Here is a 12,593-nt window from a genome sequence, read left to right on the forward strand (position 1 = left end):
TAAGGCTTATTGGTCTATAGTTCGAAGCCATGGGCCTGTCACCTGCCTTGTAAATAGGTATTGCATTTGCCATTTTCCACTTATCAGGCACTATGCCAGTTTGTAGTGATATGTTGAAAAGGTTAGCCAAAGATATGCTAAGTTCCTCTTTACATTCCTTTAACACCCTTGCAAACAATTCATCAGGATCTGGGGATTTGTTAGGTTTTAGTTTCTCTATTTGTCTGAGGACCATGTCACTAGTTACCGCAATCGTGCATAGTTTATTATCATCCTGTTCTACGTAATCTATTATTTCAGGAATATCGCTAGTATTTTCCTGGGTGAAAACTGAGAGGAAGTAGGTATTTAGAATTTCCCACATATCTTTTCACTGAAATGCTATTTCAAATTAATGTAGTGAATGTTAAGAGAATGCTGAGGATAGAATGTTGTTGAGACAAAAGAATGATTGCACAAAAGAACGGTTTGGCAATAGAATGATTTTGTCAGTAGCATTTCTGTGACAAGATTCCAACAGCTGCAGCAACTGTGACGCTGAATATCAAAATAATATACAATACTGTCTGGTTGATAAGTAAGATATATATGTAACAGTTAGGTGTCTTTATTCCGAAACATTACGCCTACATAGTAGACTTCTTCAGTCGAGTACAAAAGAGTTAGTAGAAGCAATAGATGGACTGATTACATAGTTTTCACATCTCTTCTGCTTCTGCTAAATCTTCTGTACTAGACTGAAGAAGCCTGGTGTGTAGGCGAAATATTTCAGAATTAAGATGATCTGAGTACAGTGAGCTAAGGATACTAAGCTGAGAATATATAACTGAGAATATTGTGCTGAGAATGTTGAACTAGAGTATTGAGGTGAGAATGTTGATGTAGGAATGTTCAAATGAGATTAAGTGGGAATATTGATGTGAGAATATTAACTTGATAATTCTGAGGAGAAAGTTGGGATAAGAATATTAAGGTGAGAATGTTGAGGAATGCTGGTGAGAATACTGGGGAAAATGTTGGAGAGAATGCTGTGGAGAAAGTTTAATAAATATTGAATGAGATTTTAAAGAATGAGGGAGAATGTCGAGGGAGAATTTGTAAGAAGAACGATAATTTTGGGAGAGAAAGTTTTAGGGAAAAAAATAAGAGTCATAAACACAAGATGTTCAGTCAGCCTCAACAAATTTGCATAATCTCCTTATTTACGTTTTTCTGTCGCTATTTTCAGAGGAGAATGTGACCACACAACCATCACTTACCAGGAAAGTTATTTTAGTAGAGGAGTTCTTAACTTGGTAATGTCAGCAGGGCCAGAGGGATACCACAGACTGACACAGGGTCACCAGAGAATGACAGGGTCGCCAGAGAGAGACAGCGTCACCGGAGAGTGACAGAGAGACACCAGCGAGTAACAGATGGACACTAGAGAGTGACAGAGACCCAACAGAGTGACAGAGGGACACTAGAGAGTGACATAGAGACAGAGGGACACCAGAGAGTGACATAGAAACAAGAGGGGCACAAGAGAGACGGAAGGACACCAGTGAGTAACAGAGACAATGGGACACCAAAGAGTGACAGAGGGACACCAAAGTGACAGAGGAACACCATAGAGGGACAGAGAGACACCAGAGAGTGACAGGGGGACACAATTGAGTGACAGAGAGACACTAGAGAGGGAGAGAGAGAGAGAGGGGGACACCAGGGACAGCTAACCTTTGTTTTATTAAAAAAAAAGACAGACGGATAAAAAGGCAGAAACATAGACACAGACAGATATACAGAGACAGACAGACACAGACAGAGTACAGAGACACACAGAAACACAGAGACACAGAGACACAGTCACAGAGACACAGACACAGAGACACAGACACAGAGACACACACACAAAGACACACACACAGACACACAGACACACATACAGACACACACACACACACACACACACACACACACACACACACACACACACACACACACACACACACACACACACACACACACACACACACACACACACACACACACACACACACACACACACACACACACACACACACACACACACACACACACACACACACACACACATTAAGTGTACTAGAGAGCGGAAAAAGCACAGAAGACAAAGGACCCAGGAAACGAGTATGCACAGATAAGGAGGGAGGCTCAGCGACAGTACGAAAACGACATAGCATGAAAAGTCAAGTCTGACCCGAAGCTGTTGTATAGCCACATCAGGAGGAAAGCAGCAATCAAAGACCAGATAATCAGGCTGAGGAAAGAAGGTGGGGAGCTCACAAGAAACGACCAAGAAGTACGTGAGGAGCTCAACATGAGATTTAAGGAAGTATTTACCGTGGAGATAGGAAGGACTTCGGGAAATTAGAACAGAGGAGTACATCAGCAAGGGATAAACCAACAAGTGTTGGATGAAATACACACAACCGAGGAGGTGAAGAAGCTGCTAAGTGACCTTGATACCTCATAGGTGGTGGGACCGGACATCTCTCCGTGGGTCCTTGGAGAAGGAGCAGAGATACTGTGTGTGCCACTAACAATTTTCAACACATCCGTTGACACTGGGCAAATACCTGAAGTATGGAAGACGTCAAATGTAGTCCCCATCTTTAAGAAAGGAGACAGAAACGAGGCACTAAACTATAGACCAGTGTCACTCAGAGGCGTCGTAAGGGGGGGGCGGGCCGCCCCGGGTGACACCATTTAGGGGGTGACATCATTTAGGAGGTGACACCATAGAGCCTCTAAAGGTGACACTAATGCACAAAACAGTGCTGCACCAACATAAGAGAAGAATCCTTCGTTTCTATATAGTCTACATAGGCCTATATAGGGAAAATAATTGATTTTGATGATGTGATAGATGATTTTGCAGGACTGAAGACAAGGAAATGTAAGATCAGATTCACTGAGATGTTACCTGGACTCAAGGTCAAATCGGAACTAGTGTTTCTCTGATATTGCAATGTTTTTCGTTATTTTTCATTTTTTTTTTTTTGAGGGGGGGACATTGTTGAAGACGAATAAATGTAGGATCTGATGCTGTACTCAAAGTGATATTTGAGTTTATGTTTCCTCAATATTACTACGATTATTTATTTTATCATTAATTATGTTGAGAAGTATTCTCCTGTTCAGTTTATGGCCCTTAAACGTTCTCATTACTAAACATTAGTCACTGGTCATGCAGTAGTGACGTAACTGGAGTTTACCCTCCATCCCCCCGCCCTTGAATTTCATGGGGGTGACAACAAAGATGCTGCCCCGGGTGACACCCAAGATTCCGCCCCAGGTGACACTAACCCTAGCGACGCCTCTGGTGTCACTGACGTGTATAGTATGCAAAGTCATGGAAAAGATTATCCGGAGGAGAGTGGTGGAGCGCCTAGAACGGAGCAAGCTTATAAGAAAATAAGAACATAAGTAAGAAAGAACACTGCAACAGGCCTACTGGCCCATGCGGAGCAGGGCCATGTCCCCCCCCGGATTATACCACAGACCCCCCCACCCCCGGATTAGCCCAATGACCCACCCAGTCTGGTCACCTCCACTACACAACACTTTAGCCTGAATAACTGTACTCGGGAGTTTGTTCCACTCATCCACAACTCTATTACCAAACCAGTGCTTTCCTATATCCTTCCTGAATCTGAATTTTTCCAACTTGAAACCATTGCTGCGAGTCCTGTCTTGGCTGGAAATTTTCAGCACGCTATTTACATCCCCTTTATTTATTCCTGTTTTCCATTTATACACCTCGATCATATGCCCCCCTAATTCTACGTCTTTCGAGAGAGTGCAGATTCAGGGCCCTCAGTCTATCCTCATAGGGAAGATTTCTGATACATGGGATCATCTTTGTCATCCTCCTTTGTACGTTTTCCAGAGCATTTATATCCATTCTGTAATACGGTGACTAGAACTGGGCAGCATAGTCTAAATGAGACCTAACCAAGGATATATAGAGTTGAAGAACAATCTGAGGACTTCTGTTATTTATACTTCTAGATGTGAAGCCAAAAATTCTGTTAGCTTTATTGCGAACACTAATGCACTGTTGTCTTGGTTTTAGATTACTGCTAACCAGAACTCCTAAATCCTTTTTGCAGTCAGTAGTATTAAGATCTACATTATTTAGTTTTATGTGGCATGGGTATTTAACTGTCCAGCATTTAGAACTTTGCATTTGTCAATATTAAACTGCATCTGCCACTTCTCCGACCATTGCATCAGTCTATTCAAATCATCCTGGAGTGCTCTAGTGTCCTCATTAGAATGAATTGGACGGCCTATTTTGGTGTCATCAGCAAATTTTCTTATGTCGCTATTTATTCCCTCATCTATGTCGTTTATGTAAATTGTGAACAACAACGGGCCCAACACTGATCCCTGAGGAACACCGCTTGTGACGTGCCCCCATTCTGATTTCTCCCCATTTATGCAAACTCTCTGCTGTCTATTTGTCAGCCATGCCACTACCCAGGAAAAATTTTCTCCTCCTATTCCATGTGCCTTAAGTTTCCTCAAAAGCCTCTCGTGTGGAACTCTATCGAAAGCCTTACTGAAGTCCATATACACAATATCATATTCATTACCATGATCTTCCTCCTCAAACACCTTAGTGAAAAAAGTTAGTAAATTCGTAAGACAGGAACGCCCCTTTGTAAAACCGTGTTGAGAATCATTAATCAATCTGTACCTGTCAAAATGGCTACAAATTGATTCGGCAATTATTGATTCCATAAATTTTCCCACTATGGAGGTAAGGCTTATTGGTCTATAATTCGAAGCCAAGGACCTGTCACCTACCTTGTAAATAGGTATTACATTTGCCATTTTCCACTTATCAGGCACTATGCCAGTTTGCAGTGATATGTTAAAAAGATTAGCCAAAGGTATGCTAAGTTCCTCGTTGCATTCCTTTAACACCCTTGCAAACAGTTCATCAGGGCCTGGGGATTTGTTAGGTTTTAGTTTCTCTATTTGTCTGAGGACCATGTCACTAGTTACCGCAATTGTACATAGTTTATTATCATCCTGTATTAATGTTGGTAGAATTACCGACAACATGTAAAGTAAAAGGACACAAGTGCAACTAATGTGACATTTTATTGTGGCAACGTTTCGCTCTCCAGGAGCTTTGTCAAGCCGATACAATCAGTATATGGACACAGAGGGTATATAAAGGCTCAGTGAGGTGCAATACTTGTGGTAGTAGTAGTAGTAGTGACAAGAGTTACTCCTAAGTGGGCCAATCTTGTCCCTAATCTTACTTCTGTATACCTGAAAGGACCCTTCTGGGCTAGTCTTTGAATCCCTTTTTGCTTTTCTTATTCCTTTCTTTATATCTCTCTTTAATTGAATATATTGATTTCTTAACTGCCCATCCCCTCTTTTGATACGCCTATATATGCCTCTCTTTTGACCAATGAGATGTTTTAATCTATTGTTCATCCATTTGGGATCATTTTCGTTAGATCTAATTTCACTACTAGGAACAAAAGTTGTTTGGGTAGATATAACTATGCTCTGAAAAACGTCATATTGGCAACCAAGATCACCTACCTGATGCATAGTCAGGACATCCCAATTTCGCCCACCCAGATCATTTTTCAGTCCCATGAAGTCGGCCAAGCGAAAATCTGGGACAGAGATTTGATTGCAGTTATCTGGGTAATTCCATGATATATTGAAACTAAGTGATTTGTGATCACTTTCCCCAAGCTCATAATTAACCTCAAGATTATTAATTAGTGAATCTTTGTTGGCAAGAACCAAGTCAAGCAGATTGTTTCCTCTAGTTGGTTCTGTCACAACCTTTTCTAAAAAGCAATCCTGAACCGTATCAAGAAAGTCACTAGACTCAAGATTTTCTGTCATATTGTTCCAATCAATTTGTCTAAAGTTATAATCTCCCATTATCACAACATTTTCATATCTAGATGCCTTATGAATTTCGTCCCATAACAGCTTACTGCACTCCCTATCAAGGTTTGGAGGCCTATAAATCACACCCAAAATTAATTTGTCACGTCCCTCGAGAAACTGTAGCCAGATTCTGTGTTCGATGTTTCTAATCTTATATCATGTCTAAGACAACAATTTAAACTTTCTCTGACATTCATCGCCACACCACCACCCTTCCTGTTGACCCTATCAGTGTGGAATAGTTTATAACCCTGTATGTTGCATTCAGAAGGCATTTCTCTATCTTCCAGGTTGAACCAGGTCTCTGTTTTACCAATAATATCTATATTACCTACACTTGCAAGTAATCTTAGCTCATCTATCTTATTTCTTAGACTCCTACTATTTGTATAGTAAACCTTAAGGGAGCTAGTCACTCGTTGCCCTCTGCTATCTCTCTCTGTTTGTTGATCAATTGATTTACCATTACTAGCAACTTTATTTTGAATATTGTCTTTTAAACATATCCCTGAGGTATCCCGGTAATAACTGCTGTTTTTAACCCTAATGCTGCAGCCTGATTGTTTCCCACAAACACCCATACCTCTATAATCTATCAGTTTAAATTCCTAGACAAGTCATCAATTACCCTCTCAATTGAATTGGCTAATGCAACCACTCCATCCCCAGAGAGATGAACCCCATCCCTTGCATACATATCACGTTTGCCAAAGAATAGGTCCCAGTTATCAATGAATGGGATTGCAAGTTCCTTGCAGTACCTGTCTAGCCAGCAATTTATACCAATTGCCCTAGACATCCATTCATTGCCCACTCCCTTTCTAGGCAAGATGCTACATATGACTGGGATCCCTCCCTTAGACCTAACTACTTCTATGGCTAACCTGTACTTATCCAGCAGCTCCTCTCTCCTGCCCTTCCCAATGTCATTACCCCCAGCACTAAGACAGATAATGGGCTTGTTCCCATTACCTGCCATAATATTATCCAACCTGCTGACTATGTCACTAGCACCAGCTCCAGGAAGGCACACTCTGTCTGACCTTTCTGTCTCTGTTGCAAAATGCATGGCCCATATATCTTACCTGAGAATCGCCTACTATTAAAATATTCTTACCTTGATTAGCAGGGAAATCAGTGGTACCTTCAACCTCACTAACCACTGAAGTACACTCGTCTTGGAGAACAGAGAATCGATTTCCTACCTTCACATCTTCTCTATTAACTCTCCTCATCAACTCCTGTGTCACAAACCTACTGGAGTTTTATAACAAGGTAATGGAAGTAAGACACGAGAGAGAGACGGATGGGTAGATTGCATTTTCTTGGACTGCAAGAAGGCCTTCGACACAGTTCCTCACTAGAGATTAGTGCAAAAGCTGGAGGATCAGGCGCGGATAACAGGAAGGGCACTGCAGTGGATCAGAGAATACCTGACAGGGAGGCAAGAACGAGTCATGGGCGCCTGTGACGAGCGGGGGTTCCACAGGGGTCAGTCCTAGGACCAATGCTATTTTTGGTGTATATGAATGACATGATGGAAGGGATAGACACAGAAGTGTCCCTGTTTGCAGATGATATGAAGTTAATGAGGAGATTTAAATCGGATGAGGATCAGGTAGGACTACAAAGAGACCTGGACACTGAAAACTTGGTACAGCAACTGGCTCCTCGAATTTAATCTCTCCAAATGCTAAGTCATGAAGATCGGGGAAGGGCAAGGAAGACCGCAGAGTATAGACTAGGTGGCCGAAGACTGCAAACCTCACTCATAATAATAATAATATTAATAATAATAATGATAATAATATCTTTATTTACTACAAGTACATGTACAAGGTATGAAGGTATGCAGAACATTTCTGGATAATTAGAATAGTTTTGTCCCAGGATGCAACCCACACTAGTCGAATAACATCCAGGTACACATTTTACTGCTGGATGAACATAGACAACCGGTGTACGGAAGCACGTCCGATGTTTCCAACCCTTCGCCGGGACTCGAACCCGGAACCTAATCGTTTGAAGCCAGAGCTTTCTTCACCAGGCCACAAGGTGAGTAAAATACCGAGCACATCTCCTGAGGCGCACATCAACCAAATAACTGTTGCAGCATATGGGGGCGTGGCAAACCTGACAATAGCGTTCCGATACCTCAATAAGGAATCGTTAAAGGCTCGGTACACCGTGTACGTCAGGCCCATACTGGAGTATGCAGCACCAGTTTAGAAAGATCACCATGTCAAGTATGTCAATAAATTAAAAAAAATTGCAAAGGTTTGAAACAAGGCTAATTCCAGAGCTAAGGGGAATGTCATACGATGAAAGATTAAGGGAAATTGGCCTGACGACACTGGAGGACAGGAGGGCTAGGGAAGACATGGTAACTACATACATAATACTGCGAGGAATTGAAAAGGTGGACAAGACAGGGTATTCCAGAGATGGGACACAGAAACAAGGGGTCACAATTGGATGTTGGAGACTCAGATGAGTCAAAGAGATGTTAGGAAGTATTTCTTTAGTCATAGAGTTGTCAGGAAGTGGAATAATCTGGCAAGTGACGTGGAACCATACATAGTTTTAAGACGATGTATAACAAAGCTCATGGAGCAGGAAGAGAGAGGACCTAGTAGCGATTAGAGAAGAGGCGGTGCCAAGAGCTGACTCTCGACCCCGGCAACCACATATAGGTGAGGCCACACATCACAGCTATAATACACTTGACTTTATGATGGTGGTGAAGCAGTGCAACTCACAGTGGGACCGTCAGAACAAAATGTAACTACATTATCAATATTCACAACATAATGGACGGAAACTGACGGGTGTGAAAAATAACAAAAGAGACAGTGTTTTGCGGTGTGTCAAGTGTTGTGTAGTGTGTCAAGTGTTTTGCAGTGTGTCAAGTGTTTTGCAGTGTGTCAAGTGTTGTGTAGTGTGTCAAGTGTTTTGCAGTGTGTCAAGTGTTGTGTAGTGTGTCAAGTGTTTTGCAGTGTGTCAAGTGTTGTGTAGTGTGTCAAGTGTTTTGCAGTGTGTCAAGTGTTTTGCAGTGTGTCAAGTGTTGTGTAGTGTGTCAAGTGTTTTGCAGTGTGTCAAGTGTTGTGTAGTGTGTCAAGTGTTTTGCAGTGTGTCAAGTGTTTTGCAGTGTGTCAAGTGTTGTGTAGTGTGTCAAGTGTTTTGCAGTGTGTCAAGTGTTGTGTAGTGTCAAGTGTTGTGTAGTGTGTCAAGTGTTGTGTAGTGTGTCAAGTGTTGTGTAGTGTGTCAAGTGTTGTGTAGTGTGTCAAGTGTTGTGTAGTGTGTCAAGTGTTGTGTAGTGTGTCAAGTGTTGTGTAGTGTGTCAAGTGTTGTGTAGTGTGTCAAGTGTTGTGTAGTGTGTCAAGTGTTGTGTAGTGTGTCAAGTGTTGTGTAGTGTGTCAAGTGTTGTGTAGTGTGTCAAGTGTTTTGCAGTGTGTCAAGTGTTGTGTAGTGTCAAGTGTTGTGTAGTGTGTCAAGTGTTGTGTAGTGTGTCAAGTGTTGTGTAGTGTGTCAAGTGTTGTGTAGTGTGTCAAGTGTTGTGTAGTGTGTCAAGTGTTGTGTAGTGTGTAAATTGTTGATTAGTGTGTCAAGTGTTGTGTAGTGTGTCAAGTGTTGTGTAGTGTGTCAAGCGTTGTGCAGTGTGTCAAGTGTTGTGTAGTGTGTCAAGTGTTGTGTAGTGTGTCAAGTGTTGTGTAGTGTGTCAAGTGTTGTGTAGTGTGTCAAGTGTTGTGTAGTGTGTCAAGTGTTGTGTAGTGTGTCAAGTGTTTTGCAGTGTGTCAAGTGTTGTGTAGTGTGTCAAGTGTTGTGTAGTGTGTCAAGCGTTGTGCAGTGTGTCAAGTGTTGTGTAGTGTGTCAAGTGTTGTGCAGTGTGTCAAGTGTTGTGCAGTGTGTCAAGTGTTGTGTAGTGTGTCAAGTGTTGTGTAGTGTGTCAAGCGTTGTGTAGTGTGTCAAGTGTTGTGTAATGTGTCAAGTGTTTTGCAGTGTGTCAAGTGTTGTGCAGTGTGTCAAGTGTTGTGCTGTGTGTTATGTGCAGTGTATCATGTGCTGTGTGTCAAGTGTTGTGTAATGTGTCAAGTGTTGGGCAGTGTGTAAAGTGCTGTGCAGTGTGTCAAGTGTTATGCAGTGTGTCAAGTGTTTTGCAGTGTGTCAAGTGTTGTGCAATGTGTCAAGTGTTGTGCAGTGTGTCAAGTGTTATGTAGTGTCAAGTGTTGTGCAGTGTGTCAAGTGTTGTGCAGTGTGTCATGTGTTGTGCAGTGTGTCAAGTGTTGTGTAGTGTCAAGTGTTATGTAGTGTGTCAAGTGTTGTGCAAGTGTTAGTGTGTCAAGTGTTGTGTAGTGTGTCAAGTGTTCAAGTGTTAGTGTGTCAAGTGTTATGCAGTGTGTCAAGTGTTTTGCAGTGTGTCAAGTGTTGTGCAATGTGTCAAGTGTTGTGGAGTGTGTCAAGTGTTGTGTAGTGTGTCAAGTGTTGTGCAGTGTGTCAAGTGTTGTGTGGTGTGTCAAGTGTTGTGTAGTGTGTCAAGTGTTGTGTAGCGTGTCAAGTGTTGTGTAGTGTGTCAAGTGTTGTGTAGTGTGTCAAGTGTTGTGTAGTGTGTCAAGTGTTGTGTAGCGTGTCAAGTGTTGTGTAGTGTGTCAAGTGTTGTGTAGTGTGTCAAGTGTTGTGTGGTGTGTCAAGTGTTGTGTAGTGTGTCAAGTGTTGTGTAGTGTGTCAAGTGTTGTGTAGTGTGTCAAGTGTTGTGTAGTGTGTCAAGTGTTGTGTGGTGTGTCAAGTGTTGTGTAGTGTGTCAAGTGTTGTGTAGTGTGTCAAGTGTTGTGTAGTGTGTCAAGTGCTGTGTAGTGTGTCAAGTGTTGTGTAGCGTGTCAAGTGTTGTGTAGTGTGTCAAGTGTTGTGTAGTGTGTCAAGTGTTGTGTGGTGTGTCAAGTGTTGTGTAGTGTGTCAAGTGTTGTGTAGTGTGTCAAGTGTTGTGTAGTGTGTCAAGTGTTGTGTAGTGTGTCAAGTGTTGTGTGGTGTGTCAAGTGTTGTGTAGTGTGTCAAGTGTTGTGCAGTGTGTCAAGTGTTGTGTAGTGTGTCAAGTGTTGTGTAGTGTGTCAAGTGTTGTGTAGTGTGTCAAGTGTTGTGTAGTGTGTCAAGTGTTGTGTAGTGTGTCAAGTGTTGTGTAGTGTGTCAAGTGTTGTGCAGTGTGTCAAGTGTTGTGTAGTGTGTCAAGTGTTGTGTAGTGTGTCAAGTGTTGTGTGGTGTGTCAAGTGTTGTGTAGTGTGTCAAGTGTTGTGTAGTGTGTCAAGTGTTGTGTAGTGTGTCAAGTGTTGTGTGTGGTGTGTCAAGTGTTGTGTAGTGTGTCAAGTGTTGTGCAGTGTGTCAAGTGTTGTGCAGTGTGTCAAGTGTTGTGTAGCGTGTCAAGTGTTGTGTAGTGTGTCAAGTGTTGTGTAGTGTGTCAAGTGTTGTGTAGTGTGTCAAGTGTTGTGTAGTAGCGTGTCAAAGTGTCAAGTGTGTGCAGTGTGTCAAGTGTTGTGTAGTGTGTCAAGTGTGCAGTGTGTCAAGTGTGTCAAGTGTTGTGTAGTGTGTCAAGTGTTGTGTGGTGTGTCAAGTGTTGTGGAGTGTGTCAAGTGTTGTGTAGTGTGTCAAGTGTTGTGTAGCGTGTCATGTGTTGTACAGTGTGTCAAGTGTTGTATAGTGTGTCAAGTGTTGTGTAGTGTGTCAACTGTAATGCAGTGTGTCAAGTGTTGGGCAGTGTGTCAAGTGTTGTGTAATGTGTCAAGTCCTGAGGGAAGAGTGAGCCTTAACAAAGTATATACGAGCTTCTGTGAACCTCCTTTACCTCTGACACCTGTGTACCTCCTTCACCTCTGTTACTTGTGTACCATCCTCGCGTTTGTCACCTGTGCACCTCCCTTACCACTGACAACTGTGTACCTCCCTCAGCCAGCAACCTTGTCACCTCTGTACTTCCCCACCTCTTACACATGTGTTTACCTGGAGTTTACCTGGAGAGAGTTCCGGGGGTCAACGCCCCCGCGGCCCGGTCTGTGACCATGCCTCCTGGTGGATCAGAGCCTGATCAACCAGGCTGTTGCTGCTGGCTGCACGCAAACCAACGTACGAGCCACAGCCCGGCTGGTCAGGAACCGACTTTAGGTGCTTGTCCAGTGCCAGCTTGAAGACTGCCAGGGGTCTGTTGGTAATCCCCCTTATGTATGCTGGGAGGCAGTTGAACAGTCTAGGGCCCCTGACACTTATTGTATGGTCTCTTAACGTGCTAGTGACACCCCTGCTTTTCATTGGGGGGATGTTGCATCGTCTGCCAAGTCTTTTGCTTTCGTAGTGAGTGATTTTCGTGTGCAAGTTCGGTACTAGTCCCTCTAGGATTTTCCAGGTGTATATAATCATGTATCTCTCCCGCCTGCGTTCCAGGGAATACAGGTTTAGGAACCTCAAGCGCTCCCAGTAATTGAGGTGTTTTATCTCCGTTATGCGCGCCGTGAAGGTTCTCTGTACATTTTCTAGGTCAGCAATTTCACCTGCCTTGAAAGGTGCTGTTAGTGTGCAGCAATATTCCAGCCTAGATAGAACAAGTGACCTGAAGAGTGTCATCATGGGCTTGGCCTCCCTAGTTTTGAAGGTTCTCATTA

This window comes from Cherax quadricarinatus, chromosome 9 (genome assembly GCF_038502225.1).
Source record: "Cherax quadricarinatus isolate ZL_2023a chromosome 9, ASM3850222v1, whole genome shotgun sequence".
NCBI lineage: Eukaryota > Metazoa > Arthropoda > Malacostraca > Decapoda > Parastacidae > Cherax > Cherax quadricarinatus.